We start from the raw sequence: 17,624 nt of genomic DNA, 5'->3' as shown, positions 1-17,624 counted from the left end.
GCTAATTATGAAAATGAGAGGAATGTCTGCTGGACGTCCGCATTGTGTACTTCGAGCCATCACCGCAATTCTGTGTGCCTATGGACACCCACAGTAGGAGAGAGTTCTGTGATGCATTCATTCGATGATAGGACCTATGAGAAGAAAGGATTTTTGTACTCAATTCTGTAACCACCAATCCTGTGAAAATTATATATATAATCCTATATATTTTATATATACACATATATACTGATTAAAGCACATGTGAAATGTATACACTTGAACCCTGCCAACATTCATGTGGTTGACATGTGCACTTTTCAACTTCCAAGCCCTCTAAGTCCTCTTGACTCTGAGGCTCTAGCAAATTTGGTTATATTTTAATGTGCCAGATTAACAGGAGTAGATTCTTGATGTGGGACAAAGGAATAGTTGGTGAGATTGGGAATAGATGCTGTGGCAGTTAGGCACACGGAGCAGTCCATTGATGATTATAGTGAGACTGGGAATAGATGCTGTGGCCAGTTAGGCACATGTCCATTGATGATTATGGTGAGACTGGGATACGGAGCAGTCCATTGATGATTAATCTTGGCACCTCTCACGTAAACACAAATCATTTTGTTTTTATTGCAATTCTCTTGGCAAGTTAGAATTTGTGTTATTTGGCTTTGTGTTTTGTATACCAAATAGAAGAATTTACTCTGACCTCGTGAATGTTCTAACCCTGAAATGGACTTCTAATAGGTATATTTCAGAACCACTAATAGGTATGTTTACTCTTTTACTTAACACAAAATTTGAAGGTGGAATGTCTTATTTTAATGGCAAGCCCATACTAGAATCAATGACCCTGGCTTTTATATCCCCTTAGTGGTAAAATGGTTGTCAAAGCTCTATGCATTCCGTCTTCTGCTGGCTACAGAATTCCTTTAAATATGGAATGGGAAGAGGTAGAACACTTTTTTGTGAGTTTCTTACATTTTCTTTATGTGTGATTTATTAATTAATTTGTTTGTTTGCTCAGAAAGATTGCTTTCAGGTTTCTCTTTAGCTCCTACAAGCTATGTCTTGGTTGCCTATCTACCGAGTAGGTCATACTGGCATAAAGTGATACTGGCTTTTCAGCACCTATGATTATGTTAGTGCCTCGGTCACACTTAGTCTGGGGTAGTACTCACTAAAAGTGCAGGTTAGCCACATAGGCCTTTCGGTTCATATTAGCTACATCTTAAAAAGATGAAAAGGAAAATAGTAAAACTCAATCTCAACAGTGCTTTGCCCAAAATATTTTATACTAATATCATTTTAACATTTAAACCATGTGCAAGTACCCTCAATAAGATGTGTTATAGACTTGAATTGACATTGAGTTAGCAGAAGCAGGTCTATCTAAGCTGACACCAGATGCCCCATTTAGCAGGTATACTGGCTTGTATTTAGCCCTCAGAAGAGTCACAGGAGAAATGGGGTTCATAAACATAAACAGCTCCATATGTCACTAAACTGAAAGACTTCTAATACTGTACATTCAAGCTTCTAAGGAGCAAGTCCTCGACGATGGTTATTTTATGTATCAGCTTGATTGGGCTAAGGGGTGCCAGGCAGCTGGTTAACATGGTTTCCAAAGACGTCTTGTGGGTACTTCCCAAAAGAATCTAGATGAGTGTTGGTCATGCTCCCTATTATGAGCAGAAATCACTGTCTAATCCAATGATTCTCAATTTGAGGGCTGCAACCCTAAAAAAAAAACCCATCAGAAAACACAGATATATTTATATTACAATTCATAACAGTAGCAAAATTACAGTTATGAAGTAGCAATGAAAATAATTTTATGATTGGGGTCACCACAGGAGGAACTGTATTAAAGGATCACAGTGTTAGGAAGGTCGAGAACCCCTGACCTAATCCAATGTAAGTCTATTTAAATGACAGGATGGAAGAAGCACGCATACCCTGCCAGAGCCAGTGTAGCCACTCTCTGTCCTTCGACAGCAGCATTGCTACTTCGCAGTTCTTTGAACTTGGATGGAGACACAGATTCTGCTTCTGGGTCTCAGGCCATCGTCTCTCCTTAGTTTCAGCTCCAAGGCTGTGGAGTGTGGGGCTTCCCAGCACCTATGATTATGTTAGTCAGTTTCTCAAAGTAGCTTTTTCCATAGCTGTCCATTCGATTGATTTTCTTTGTCTGGGGAAGGCAGATTGACATAGCAAATAGGTTTGAGACCCAGCAGCCTTGCTGATCCTCATCTCTTGGCTCACATCACCAGGCCATGTTGTGGGAAATGCTCTTGAAGAAGTAGCCAGCAGTGGCCTTTTCCAGAGAGCAGATTTCTGCCTGGGTGTTCTGCACCTTAGAGTTGCAAATCCTGTCCTTACTCCACCTACTCCATCCTTGCCCCAGTTTCCTTCCTATCTGTACCATGTCTCTGCCAGGTGGGGCTTGTATCCTGCTGAGCTTCCCTAACCTGGAAGCCATCTGTGCCACCAGCCAGCCCCTTCTTGGTCCTCATTCCTAGTGTGGCTGCTGTGGAAAACGTACCCCTCCTGTGTTGCCTTGCTATTCCCTGACGCAGTGACTGTGGTCAGTACTATGTCTGTCTCTCAGTGCTTTTTTCCTTACCCAGGCTGGCTGCTTCAGGTACTCCTAGCTCTGCCGTTGCTTTTCTAGTTATATTTTGCTTCTTCCTTGATGCTAAGGTCACGTGAACCTAGGCCTGCCATCTGCCCATTTAAAGCATCTCTGGCTCTTAGAGGCAGAGCTTAGATGTGATTTTTGACCATAATTGGGTGTGTGGTAAGCTGCCCATGTGCATGTTTCTGGGCCCCTGGGGACTGAGAACATGCACATAACTTCGGACACAGACTTGCAGATTGACACACTTCTTTGGCAAGCCCAGCAGGGCTTCACTTCGGAGGAGGGAGCTTTAGAAGGACATAGTGAAAAGGATAATTACTTTCCTGTTAGGAATTCCCAGCAGAGGCTTTTTGGTGTAAACATAGTCATAGTCGAGCAGAAAACCAGTCATGTCCTTGAACTTAAGAACACAGGGACTGAGTACCTGTCTCGGTTTCTAACCTGGGTTTGGTAGAAACCCAGTTCTTGTCACATTCCTAGCTCGTGAAATTACATGGGCTTGGGTGAAGGTCTCTGTGAAATGCGGTGTAATTAGCGTGGTAACTGTATGGGACTTACATCTTAAGAAAAACGATTACCATTATCCCAGGTCTATATCTTTTATTTTAAATTGTGCTTTAAAAGCTTCTGAAGACCAAGCACTAGCAGGAATAGTTTCTTCCCAGCTTAGATTTGGCGATGAGGTTAGGATTTTCACTGTTTAGATCCTAACATAAATATGTCTCAGATTAGACAATAGAATTTTTGAAACTTACATGTCATGTAAGACTTAAAATATTTTTTTCAAACTAAGCTTAGTGTGCACAGACATACTCCCAGCACTCAGGAAGCCGAAGCAGGAGGACTGTTACAAGTTTGAAGCCAGCCCAGTCTACACAGAAAGTTCCAGTTCAGCCAGGAGTACATTGTAACATCCTGCCTCAAAAGAAAATACCTAACATGAAAACATAGAAATCTTGCATAATATTTTAACAGCAGCACAATTGAACATGGTAAATTCCTCATGGGTTATTTGGAGGTTCATTGAGAGAAATCCAGTACCCAGTCAACGATGCTCCCAGAAATGGGTTCAAGTGACTCAAACTGTGTGTGGATTGGCAGACAGAAGATGGATATCCCAGCTTTAGGAGAGGTGAGATGAGCTCATTCCTGCTGGTCACGTGGTGAGATTTTCTCCAGTGGGCCTCTATTTCATTTCTTATTACTGTCAGTCGAAGGACATTTTAGGCATTCTGAATTTTCATACATTAAAGAACTTGCCAGATGCTGCACTGTGCGTGGCCAATCAGAGCAGCCTTAAGAAGTCTTCTCCCCCCACCTCCCCAGCTCCATGGCATCATTTTCTTTGTTCATAATTTTGAAGACATTGAAACATTGAAAACTTAGTTTTTTCTCTGTTTGGCATAAATATAAAGGCAAGATAATGTTTAAACTAATAGAAGGTTATATATAGAACTTATCTACTCAGTGTGAATAGCCCTAGATTTTGTTCCATAAATAGTTAAGTATTTGAAAATCAACATCTGTAAGTAATATATAGCTCACTGTCTTTGTTGCAACATCTCAGCTCTGTCACTGTCACCAAAGCAGCCATAGACAATCTGCTAATGACGGTGCTATTGAGTTCCAGTAAAACATTCCTTACAAAAGCATATCACATACCTGATACTGGCCAGTTGGTCCATCCCTGGACTATAGGGTGGTGCAAAGATCAGTGAGGACCATCCCTTGATTTTGATGTTAGCACAATATTAACTTTCTACATTTGAAAATATGTCAGACCACTAGGTTTTGTTGTTGTTGTTGTTAAGGTTCTGGACTCATTTTTTTTAAGATTTATTTATTTATTTATTTATTTATTTATTTATTTATTTATTTATTTATTATGTTTTCAATGTTCTGCATGCGTGTATAGCTGCATGACAGAAGAGGGCACCAGATCTCATTATACATGGTTGTGAGCCACCATGTGGTTGCTGGGAATTGAACTCAGGACCTCTGGAAGAGCAGCTATCTCTTTGAGCCATCTCTCCAGCCCCTGAACTCATTTTTAAGATTAACAAAATAGTATCGTAAAAGAGAATGCCATTTCTGACATGGTCAATTATTGAAGTTTCTGTATATCTGTGACTTGGGATTAGAATCAAGGTTCTAGTATTGTTAGGGCATTCATCAGAGGGAGCCCTGAGCCACGGTGTTTAGCACAATGATTCATATTTATTTTCGCATCTGGGTCAGAGGTAGGTCATGCGGAACTGCGTAAGAGCCAGGTGAACCTAAGGAACCCACACTCTGTCTTGATTCATTCTCTAACCTTCTTACCTGGACTTTATCCTCATGATTAGGATGGACTCGCCGTCTTCGGGTATCACATGTATATTCCCAGCAGGAAGAAATAGAAGCAGGGGGAATTATATCATATTTGAAGATTCTAGAGCCTTCCATATCTCAGCAATCTTTGCGGTCACCATTGTGAGAAAGCTTTAGGAAGCACAGAATTTTAGTTGAGATCATCGTTATCACTCTCCAAAATGAGGAGCAAGAAAGTTGGGTAGGCACACTGCACACCATCTGCTGAGGCATCTGTTCTTGTTTTGGTGGCCTTTATATTTCATTACAGATATTTAACATTGTATCATCATCTCCCCTGAGTAACATATCTTTTTAACCATCCCAGCACTAGCAGCTTGTTTTCCTGAATTGGAAAATTAAATAACATTATTCATATTTTTATGTAAATGTTGTCTAAAACACATGTATAATTACTCGAGAATGATTTTCTTCAGAAATCCATTTTCCTAAGGATTTAACTTTGAAACTTTGATTAGATGTGACTCTTAGTATTTAGTTAGAAAGGTTAGTTAGCAAGGTTTAGGGAGAAAAGCAAAGTTGAAATCAATGGAACACGGTCCACATGCTAAGCTTCATACTCAAGGTTTTTCTCCTTGGGGATGGCTGCACATTGAAGTAGGATTGAACTCAGTACCAAAAGAAGGTTACCCCTGCAGCTTTGTTATAATGGGTCTGATGCGAGCTTGCCTGAAAGACAAACGGGCACTTGGAGCCCATTTTAGATATCACTCCTGTGTCTTGAAATTCTTGTCGTTGCTCTGAGGCAATAGTTATTCTCCTTCTGGTGGTAGCACCCTTCACTCGCTGTTTGTCAGAGACTTCCCATTAGAAAGGATGAGGTAGCTAAATACTCATAAGTGTGTCTTTGTCTTAATATGGTGCCCTAAAACGGCAGATGTGCGTTCACTTGCTGTGTGGACTTGAACTGTGAGATAAATTTTGTCTAGCTGCTTCTGTAATACGGAGTTAATCCTAGAATCTGTTTCAGTGTTGCTGTTGTGATGAAATATAACCAAGACTCTTTCTTTATAGGTCAGGTAAAGCCTTACCTAAAGTTATGTATATGAGACTTTTGAATGTCATATTTTTTTAAAAGTGTCAGTAAGAACGCCCACTCTTTTTTAACTCAAAGGTTTCTAGGGGTGTTGAGTAGTCAGTTTTAAGTATCCACTGATACAGCCTTGGAAGAGAGTCTTCCTGATAGAACTGTGCTGTGTGAATGGAAGAGAAGGAGAAGGCAGGGCCCCTTGCTTATCCTTCTTAAGACCATCTCAACATGGTGAACTAATAAAGAGGTATAAATACAAGGCTCCAGACCAGTGGTTCTCAGCCTTCCTAATGCTGTGACCCCTAAATATAGTTCCTCGTGTTGTAGTGTCCCCCCAACCGTAAAGTCATTTTCATTACTCCTTCATAACTGTGATTTTTGCTATTATTATAATCATAATGTAAATATCTAGTATGCAGATGGTCTTAGGTGACACCTGTTAAAGGATCATTTGACCCCCAAAGGGGTCACGACCCACAGGTTAAGAACAGCTGCTCTAGTTTTTGTTGAAAACATAGTTTTGAAAAAAAAAAAAGATACTTGACAAATTGGAGAGCAGAAAAGGAGGCAGTGTATAGCATAGAGTAAAAGATAGTTCCTAAATTGACAAATCAAGAATAGTTTCAATGGTAAAAATAATATTCTTTAAAGAAAGTTTTTAAAGTGTATCTTAAGGTTATCTTTCTGTGTCTGTGTGGTGTCTGTGTATGTATGTGCCGTGTGATTGAGAGTGCCTATTGAGGCCAGAATAAGGTTCTGCCACTGGATGGAGTTTCAGTGACTGTGTGCTGCCCTACCTGGGTGCTGAGAACCAAACTCTGGTCTTCTGGAAGTACCATCATCTATCTAGATCCTAAAGAGCGTTTCAAAGTAAAAGGCATCACATGTGGTTTTTATAATTTGCAAAATTTGGCAGTATGAAGTTAGAGTGTGTATGTGATTTGTGTGTCCTGAACATGTAAACTGCAGATAAACATATGTAACATATATCTTGATGCCATTTTGAATTTTATAGAGCATGTGTTTATACATTTTTATACTTTATGTATACATGGCTATATAATCATTCTCATATCTTATAGGAATTATACCTGCACATATGGGCACATGTGTATACAATAGCTAGTCAAGTTAGCAGCATCTTGGAAGTTAGTCTGCAAAGCTACAGGGAATCAATTCATACTCTTATTTCAGAGATGTTCAGAGAAAGATAATCATTATATAATTTGGATCTTTATCTGTCTAGTTTTTATCATTTTTGTGTTTTACAAATAAAAATTCCTTCAGGAGATAAAAATAAGTTAAAAGATAAGTTCAGTTGATTTTCTTAGAACAGGACACATCACCTTAGAAGGAAGAAAGAAACACTTTTTATTTTTAGAAGTAAAAAGAGGATAAATTGCATGAGAAACATAAAGCCATCACCCTCCTCTCTCCAAATTATTCACTGGACAGGTAAGTCTTGTCCCTTTGGGCCAGCCCTAAAATTAGTTCTTTACCTGGTCCTTGGAGCCCAGGCAGGCATCCACCCCTGTGCTCCACTACAGCAGTTTCTGAGCATTGAAGCAAATCACACCGATGTAAAAAAAAAAAAAAAAAAAAAAAAAAAACCTGTGCTTCAGGCAGGACAAGAAGAACAGAGGAGATCCATGAGTCATTTTATTGACTGAGTGTAGGATGTACAGCTCTGTTGGGGATGTTTGCCTCACTGGTCACCTCTATGCAGTGTGTTACAAAGCATGTAGCAAACTCAAAACTACAAGGAAGAAATCAAATGCTTACCTACTTCTGACATCTTTGTGTAAGTACTGATAATATTTTGTTGTACTTATTCCTAGTATGTCTAGATATATTTGTATAACCATTTTCAAAGCTGAGAAAGCATGGAGTGTGTATTTATCCTGATTTTCCCAATAAACATTATATGGTGGATGCTTTTCACAGCCTTGAATGTTCTTCATATGTGCATTTGACTTTTAACTAGATAGTTTTATAGTAATTAATTAAACAATCAGAGTTTAAATTGGAAGTGAATAATCTCCTGGTTAGAATTGAATACATTTACTCCTATACTTGCTTCTGATTGTATAATTGATCCTGTAAGTAAAAGATAATAAAATGATTACCCTGTCATAATCAATGGCAATTTCCCAAGCTATTGATATTAGGAGAATGGCATTGCCTATGGCTGTGCAACGTATGAAAGCCACATCTTTAATGAGAGGGGACCATTCATGCACTTCTGTGCCCACTACAGGTGAAAGACAGAGCTGTTCTATGAAGGAGGCAGAAGGCTGCTGGCTCCTCTTGGTGAGCTTGTTTACCTTTAATGAATCATTTGGCCTAAGCCAGCATTATATCTAGGTGAGTTCCACCTATAAGGGTCTCACCTGCATCATAAAAAACAAAAGGATATGGAGACAGTTCTGGAAATCAAGTGTTCATGTTTGTATCTTTTGTAGTCACATGAATGAATATAAGAGGGGAAGGGATGCTTTTCAGATGTGGAAATCCTGGAGCAAATGCCTTCCGAGGATAACCATTAAACATTTGGTACTGGAAGACTGGAGGAATTTCCAAAGACTGTAAGAAGAGTGTGATGAAACAAGATGCATTCCCAGTATGCTGGCCATCCCTAAACAAGATCATTCACTCCCTAGGGGTGGGAGGTTCTACTCACAAGCTCTTCCCTCATAGCATCTCAGGGATCCCTGGATCTGAGATCCCTAGAAGGAAGGCTTTTATAACAGAATATAGGCTCTCTTAACAAAAGTCAGTGGTGTAAGGGGCCACCTTTCACCTTCCACCCCCTCCGGAAGCTCCAACTTTATAGGCAATGGCATCTACTTCATGCAAACTCTCTCCCATACAACCCAGTTTGCTCCTAAATCTTACTCGTTCCTTAGGGAACACACACTGGGTACCTCCTGCACAAGGCATTTTCAGCCCTGCGTTGGTGATCCTTGTCCTTGTGGAGTGCTTCCCCTTTGATACCTGTTGTCACACAGTATGTCCAAAACGTTCTGCTTATGTAAGCACCCGAGCAGGTAGGCAAAGGGGTTGAGTTTGCTCGCAGATCATCCCAGGAGATGTCACAATGCAGTCTGCTCCGTCCCTAGGCATCCCAAAATGAGGTTTATTCCTAAGACTGCAGGCTACGTTTGCCAAGCCTCATGGGAAATTTCTTCTTTAAACAAGTCTACAGTGCTTATTTGAAATTTAACTAATCTAGTTACATGCTAATGGAGAAGGAATGATACATGATTTAAAGCATCATGTAATAGACAACAGAAACCCTATGAATTTGCTGACAGTTGACTAGTAGATGAAGGGTTTTATGTTTTGTTTTCATGAGATGTAACCTCCCAGAGCTGGGAATAGAGTGTTCTTGGCTTGGGAGTAGACAGAGTATCCAGACCTGACTGGTAAGAATGAAAAAGTTCAATCCTGAGCTTTGCTGAGGCTCCCAGAAGGATTTTTTCTGGCGCTAAGGATGCTACTACTGTTACGTATATGACCCTGAAGCTGTCACTGTAAAAGATACCTTGCTAAATTGACTTGAGTCATCATTTCAAGATAAGAGTGGGTGACCATGGAAAAACCTAGTAAATCAAAGAGCCATGTCCATGGAATGTTTCTGACTCATGGATTATTTTACTGTTGGGGACCAAGGCATGGGGCATTTTAAAGTGGCATTTATCTTAGTAGAGATAGATGAAAGCAAGAAAAGAGACCACTCTTGGTGTTTCCAGCAGAGAGGATTTAATATAAGGATTGGGATGCTTTCAAATTGGCCAGAAATGACAGACAAGGAGCAATGGTGAGGTCACTCCTTGGCTTTTGAGTTCACAACACACAGCTGTTGCTATTCCTACCTATCCACTCTTACAGTTTGATTGTCTACAGCGGCATCAGAAGGAAGATGGCTCACAGTTTAGTGTTAAGCTTTGTGGCCCCTCTAACTGAGGAAGATTGAAACAGAGGTTTTAGGAGACAAGGCATTGTTCATACACCAGTTATAGAAAGTGTGTTCTCCTGAAAGTTTCTTCGGCTTCTGTTCAAGATAAACCACCCGTCTATGGCAGCTCAATGCCCTGTTAAATCTGATGGTTGTTAATCAGCGGATCACTTTTTCCCTTTAGAGATTAGTTTTTAAATGTGCAGATATCTGTGCTCGTATTTTCATGTCAGTTACACGTGTTTTGACGAGTGTGTTGTGTCCTCCAGCCTCTGCTGCTCTAAGGACACAGAGCAGTTCACCACAGCAGAGCCTTCCCATCGTCTACTCCTGTGTTCACTACTTCCTGGGAACCACTGCTCCAGTCTTTATCACCTCGGCTTTGTTTTCCCCAGACTGTCATATAAAGGGAATTACACAATGCACATCCAGTCAGACTTAGTGGAGTGCATTTGAGTTTCATCTGTGTTGTTAAACATATCCCATGTCTTCCTAATGAATGCTGTTCTCATTTGTTTGTATATAGCATTTACGACTTGTATTCTTCCTCTTTGTTTAAAATTTTCTATTTTTATTTTATTTTTTATCTTTGTAAGTCCCAGGACTTGGCACACGATAAATAATTCCTCCTCTGCTGAGCAGCACATCAGCTTTTGCAGATATGTTTTAATTAATTCAAGTGCTAGGACCTCTGCTTTGTCTCCTACTCATAATATTTTTTAAATGAAGTAATATGAATGTCCTCTGTTACCTGGGTGATTCAAAGCTTGTGTTCTTTACTTATGGTTAATAAGGTTTTGTAGCCTGATTATTATTATATACTTGGATTGGAGCCAAATAATTGGACACATCTCAAGAAATAGGACTCTTTCCATTCTAGCATTGAGACTCTGTATGGTGAGAACATAGTAAGTGGCCATCTTTAGCCTTCAAGATGTTTCCAAATGATGCAAATAATTTTCTGATGAATCACTGTTTGGTTCCAGACTAGAGTAGAACAGCCAATGAAGGTCATCCAGATTCCCACTGAAATATAAAATAGAATCCTTGTACTCTATTCACAGAGAGTTTTCCTCTGCAGATTTTCGTGATTCACCGTAGAAATTAGTTTATCGTTTACCATAGGGGAAGCACTATTAGCCATCAGCTAAGAAAAAGAGAATCGGCAATTCTAGTCTCAGGTTTCTAGTCTCTAGTCTCCATATTGGGTGGGATATAATTACCTAGCTTTGGATTCACACGTCTCTGAGGACTTGTCTCTGTTTCTCCCAAAGGGAGATAGATGGTCGCTATCTCTGGGTATCTACTTGATGAGTTATTTAAAAGCAGATCCCTGACTGTGCTGCGTTTCCCCAGGCTCAGCTGTACTATTTGGGGAAAAAAAACCATTATGCTTGTTTTGCTAGCCCCGCCCCAGTACCTGAGTATTGCTTTCACTGTCTCACAACCCCATCAGTAGCCAGTGTTTTATCACCAACAGTGAAGGAAGCTGAGATCCAAGGGAATTATGGACCTTTTCTCAGATCCACAGTTTTCATTCACGAAGAACTCTGGTTCTGAGCTGTCTAGTAACAAAGATTGCATATGACTTCAGAGCATTAGTTTTTCCTTTGCATTTAGGTTTACTGTTTCAGGAGATATGGACTGTCAGTGTTATTATGTGTACTTATGTGCGTCCATAGTTCAGTGTTTCTAATAATTAGGATGATGCTTGTCTGGATTACTTACCTCCAGAAATTATTCTTGAATTCTGTGAATCATGTGAAAGCAATACTTCTTGCATAGACTATTTCATGGACCAGTGAGGTTCTTCTAAGGAGGGTTGCTGAGATGCCAAATGCTATGACATTCTTTCTAATGTTTGTGCCTAATGGCACAGGTCACAGTGTAGGGTAACTAAGTTAGCCAGGCCTCTAGGACATGGACACACTGGATTTTAGAGCAATGTGATTTTTGTAGTACTATTTTATTTGTATTTTAATAAATAAAGCTTGCCTAAAGATCAGAGAGTAAAATAGTCACATTGGTTAGCAATACAGACCGGGCAGTGGTGACACCCAACTTTAACCCCAGTAGCCACACTAGTTGTCATAGAAGCTGTGCAGTAGTGGCACACGCCTTTATTCCCAGCACTAGAGAAGAATGTAAGACGGGAGGAGACAGCTTTCACTTACAGTCTCATTCTGAGGATTCCTGGAGGCAGGATCACCATTTTCAGACTGAGGTAGAGGTAAGAACCATTGGCTGGCTGCTTTACTTTTCTGATCTTCAGGTTGAACCCCAATATCTGTCTCTCGGTTTTTATTATTCATGCTCCAGATTTGGCTTGATGCATATGAAAAAATTTAACACAACTTTTTGCAGCAAGGTTCTGTGTATCATTTGAAGGCCTTGTCTGAACTCACCACAAGTGTTTCAATAAACACACAAAGATGGTCTGCTAAAGAGTGTGCTGATGGCCATCTGAAATCAAGATACTGAGATACTGATACCTACCAAGATGTTACAGTAGCTGCAGATCTTGCACTGTTAGTATTCTGTGTCTCTGTCCTTGTGGCCTCCTCTTTCCTTAGAATCCCCCTCCCCCATTCCCTGACACATTAATACAAGCTTGGAGCACTGTTTTAGACTTCTTCTCTGGGAAGTTTCGCACTCCCTTTGTCCTTGGGTGCAAAGCAGGTGTGCTTAGATGCCAAGACTCAGATTTTGTTTGAGCATGTTCTGCTCCTGAATGTGTGGAGTAGTCGTGGCAAATTTGTTAGTGAGAAAAAATTGGAATAAGGAGAAAGCTTTTTCGACTTCAGCCAAGACCCACTTGTCCCTTGGTTCAAATAACAGTCTCCTTAGCTGGATCACTGTTAGTGTTCAACTTGACTTTCCTGTGAGTGCTGGCAATAGAGATTGTTTCTTCCTTTTCGCTTTGCTTCTCTTGGATATATAACTGGTGATTTCTTTTTTTTTTTCTTTTCTGTTTTTGTTTTATTTTTCGAGACAAGATTTCTTTGTGGAGCGCTGACTGTCCTGGAACTTGCTCTGTAGACTGGGTTGGCTTTGCACTCACAGAAATCTGTCTGCCTCTGCCTCCCGAGTATTGGGATTAAAGGCATGTGCCAGCCGGCTAGCTGGTGATTTCTATATTTTGTTTTTAAGAAAGGCTTTGGGGTTCTAGGGAGAAATGTGTTCAGAGAGTTCCGAGAAAGCTGGAAACTCTACAGGAAGGTAGGAATCGTTAGCTGACCTTAATCCTCTGAAAAAAATAATGCACTGAATATTAGACCCCCATCAAGTAGTACCAAGGAATAGTGAGGATAGAGTTGCATTTAAAAAGCATCAGGGGTGAATGATCACCAGACTGAAGACAGTGTGACTTTCACAAGACATCAGACTCCTAAATCATTCATATACCAGCTTTTATAATCCTCAAAGCAGGTCTGCTGAATTAGGGACGATGATTATTCCCATCGTACTAACACGAGACTGAGGCACAGAGACATTAAATTACTTACTAATGATAACATAGCCCTCAGAAACTGTGCCTGTCATTTCAGTTTGGCAGTATGGTTCCAGAACGTGTGTATGTGTTGAGAAAGCTTCTCCCAGAATCAACAATGCCCATAGATGATGGGTAAGAATTCAAAAAAAGCAAAGAAGACAATAGAATATTTTATTTGGAGGTTAATGTCATTCAAACAAATGGTGGAGGTGGTGGTATTGTGTGTGTGTGTGTGCGCATGTGTGTGTGTCTGAGAGAGAGAGAGAGAGAGAGAGAGAGAGAGAGAGAGAGAGAGATGCTAGAGTCAGTCTATGCAAGTCTGTCAAACTGTGTTACTAAATATGGGTTTCTACCTTGTGCATGACTGTCAGTGACAGGCTTTATCAGGTGGCATGGCAGAACTGCTGTTGGCCTTCTGAGTAGAGATTGCAGAAAGAGTCCCAGGAAAACTGATCTGAGTTCTTAATTTGGAGGTTTGGCAACAGCCTACGAAAAGGTGATACAGACTCACTCCAGGCTGAATGAAAAACTGTCAGGTACAGAGAGCTACAAAGGTTAAAGTCCTTAGGAGCTCAGGAGAGAAGAGATAGAGGGAAGAGTGTCTGCCATTCTTATAGTATTGCAAGGCATGAAATTTTCATTTCATGGTTTCTGCTCCACGCCAGCATTTCATTGCTGCTGTTCCTGTCTCTGCGAAGAGGAGAGGGCATGTTAAGTGTCAGAGAAACAGATACACTTACTTCCCTTGGACTCCTGGCCCCTTTGACTTTTGTAGTGTGGTGGTTTCTTGAAATCAGGCAGTTGTTTTAAGAAGTGTTTCCTGTAGGCCGTCTTGTCAGGGCAGCAACTGTGATCCCTCTGATTTGTATCAGGCAAGAGCGGAATGCAAAAGAAAGATGAGAGAGAGAACTCAGGCCAGGCTTTCTCTTATGAAGAGTGCCTTACTTCTGAGACAGAGATGGGACATGACCTTTGCCCTCTATATGATGAGATTATGAACCTTTCAACTTGTACCTGTAACTACATGTTACAGATTGCATATATGATGCACACATCGTGGTGCACATCTGTAACCCTGGTACTGCGTAGTTAGAGGCAGGAGGATCACAAGTTGGAGGCCAGTTTCAGCTTTGTGTGTAACAAGCCTGCCTCAAAAAGAAGCATGTAATTATAACTCTTTGTGAGTGTTGTATGTGTATGACTGAGAACGTTAAAGCCACTTCCACTGAGTTTTGTTAATACACATTTAAAATGGGTAGTTCTATCTATAATCACGAAAAATCTTAAAGGGAAGCTCTGTTCTGTCCTAAGAACTGTGCCTTGGGCTTTTCCTCTGCTCTTTCATACCCAGCTGGGCTATCTGGTGACAGCAGCTACTCCTCTCCATAAGGGCTTCTCCTTTGCCTCATAGGTTCTGTCTTCAGGGCAGTGAGGGTATCATACAAATAGCTTTCCTTGACTGACCATCTTGCCTTTTCTATATAATTCCGGTTTTCAAGAAGACATAGTCAGTGTCTTTAAGATTTTAGAAATCGGACCAGGCGGTGTTGGCGCACGCTGCCTTTAATCCCAGCACTCGGGATGCAGAGGCAGGCGGATCTCTGTGAGTTCAAGGGCAGCCTGGTCTACAAGAGCTAGTTTCAGGACAGGCTCCAAAACCACAGAGAAACCCTGTCTCGAAAAAAAACCAAAAAAAAAAAAAAAAGATTTTAGAAATCTCTGTTACTCATTTACCCCCCTTCCCCCTGCCCCCTCACCTTGTAGCATTCATCCAGCCAATTGTAAGAAGAGAGAACTTCACATATGATTCTTGAAAGTTCTTTTGTTATGCCCAAGTTTCTGATCCCCAAATTAATTCACGGAGCCGGATTTCAGATGCAAATTACATGAGGGTTTTTAATAATATTCAAACGAGTTTGGACCACACCTCCACCATGCCAACGCAGTGGGTGAGAGAAGTGCAGCCCAGAACCCGGGAAAAGAGCAGACTTTTAAAGGGGAAACACCATAATCAGGGGAATCCGAATCCTGTCGTCTTGGGATTGGGTAAAAAGTACATAGGATAAGGTAGTTTCTGAAACCATTGGTCAGTTTTTGGGAATGAAAACCTAACAAAGAGCCATTAATAACCGACAAGGTATCTTCAAGGACAGGACGCCCCCTAAGAACATCTGGACCTCATTAAACTTTATGGCCCTGCTCCCTATCTTCTTAACTGGCCATTTTTAGGGTATTTGTTCAAATTTCTGCTATGGCAACACATTTCTGGAGCTGAGATCGCCCCCCCCCCCCAGCTCAAGATGAGGCCCCTTCTTTAAAATGGAGTTTGCAAAGTCAGGTGCCCATACTTTCAGTTTGGAATTCTGAGTACAAAGATGACTTTTTAAATTGCATCAGTTGTAGGGTAATAGTTATTTCTGCAATCCTATAGACAGAGACTTGCATTTCTTATGAAATAGCATTACTTGGTGAGTTTGAAGCAGGAGGCTTGTTATCAAAAGAGATGCTACTTATGTGGTAGATGGGTTAGAAGAAAATGAGGTGCCATTTACCCAGGACTTACTCAGTCCTCATGACACGATTACTGCTAAATGCTCATTATTTCCTTGCCCTACCCAGTGTTGGGCAGAGATATGGTCGGTTTTTTCCACAGATGACAGAAGAGCGATCTGGGAACATGAGGCTCATGTGATGTTTGGATAGAAAATGGACTTGTTACCAGCCACCGAAACCTGTGGCTTTCATTTCCTTGTATTTCAAAAGAAATCAGTACAGAGAGATTGGTAGAGAAAAATGGATCTATTTATACTTTTGCCAAACTAGGCATAGAGAAAAAAATTCTGATTTCCTCTCCAGCGTGCCTGTGGCAATCTTATAACTCATAGAGAGGCAAAGGCTAAAAGAAATGAATATTTGATTATGGGAGGTTTAAACCAGCCCTGTCCTTGAAGGAAGGCCACTGGGCTCTGGGTTGTCTCCATAGATTCCTTTCTCAGCATGGAGGGGCTTAATTTGACCCCTTTGAATGGTCTCTTCTGTTGCTGTCCCCAAGACTGTTAAAAGTGTAACCACACCCCCACTGCACAGCAGATGACTCTTTTAAGACGTGATTGAGTCCTGAGAAGGCTAACTTCATCCACAGGATAGGCTAGCCAGTTTTTGAAAGAGTTCCTAGATGAGGGGCTGTTACGAAGAGAGGACTGGTGGTTGTGGTGCTTGACAGAAGACGAGCCCCGAGGGCATACCTTGAAGAAGAAATCGTTTCTAGGTACCCGTCCTGTCTCTCCTTCTGTGGCAAACAGCTTTCCTTGTCAGATTGCTTTTGTCTAACCAGTCAATGGACTGAAAGCTCTGAAATAATGAGCCCCAAATAAACCTTCCTCCTCTACATTGATTTGCTCAGGTGTTTTACCACAAAAACCTGGGAAAGAGACAACGGTCATAGCTCATTTGTCCAGTACTATATGCAGATATGTATGTACAGAAAGGAAAGAGGTGAATTTGGACTTATGTGATCTGACTTCCAAGGTTTTTTTGAGTTTTTGTTGTTGTTTGTTTTGTTTTTGTGGTTTTTTTTTTTTTTTTTTTTGGTTTTTCGAGACAGGGTTTTTCTGTAGCTTTGGACCCTGTCCTGGAACTAGCTCTTGTAGAGCAGGCTGGCTTCAAACTCACAAGAGATTCACCTGTCTGTCTCTTGAGTGTTGGGATTAAAGGCGTGTGCTATCATCGCCCTACCCAGGTTTATATTTTAACCCATAAACCACACTTTAGGACCCCAGGAGAGAATGCAGGAGATGTGGAGGGAAGATGGAGGAGGAAAAGAAAAGGGATGGGAAGTGTTGCCTCTGTGAGTTAGCTGCTGGGGAAAGTGTTAGGATTCAGGCATTATGCTGGCCCTGTCACCTGGCAGGATGAACCCAGGCAGTACCTAGCCAGCCCAGAGTCCTGTGGCTGCTGCATCACTGCGAAGGTGCAAAGATCCCTTTAAGAGACAAGTCCCGCCTACTCCTGCTCTTTTCCTGATGTTCTTCTGAAGAAGCAAGAAGGATTTTGCCTCTCTCCCTCCTTCCTTCCCTCACTCTTTTTCTCTGTCTCTCTCTCTCTGTCTCTCTCTCTCTCTGTCTCTCTTTCCCTCTTCCCTCCCTTTTGC

The 17,624-nt window shown here is 41.1% G+C and overlaps 1 protein-coding gene across 5 annotated transcripts in view; it reads left to right on the top strand.

Moving 5' to 3' along the window:
* The window catches only part of Plcb4 (phospholipase C beta 4), a 359,286-nt gene that overhangs the window by 172,039 nt on the left and 169,623 nt on the right, over positions 1–17,624 (top strand). The gene's annotated exons all lie outside the window — the stretch shown is intronic.

This window comes from Microtus ochrogaster, unplaced genomic scaffold (assembly GCF_000317375.1).
Source record: "Microtus ochrogaster isolate Prairie Vole_2 unplaced genomic scaffold, MicOch1.0 UNK3, whole genome shotgun sequence".
Classification (NCBI taxonomy): Eukaryota; Metazoa; Chordata; class Mammalia; order Rodentia; family Cricetidae; genus Microtus; species Microtus ochrogaster.
This window is presented reverse-complemented; position numbering and strand designations above follow the sequence as displayed.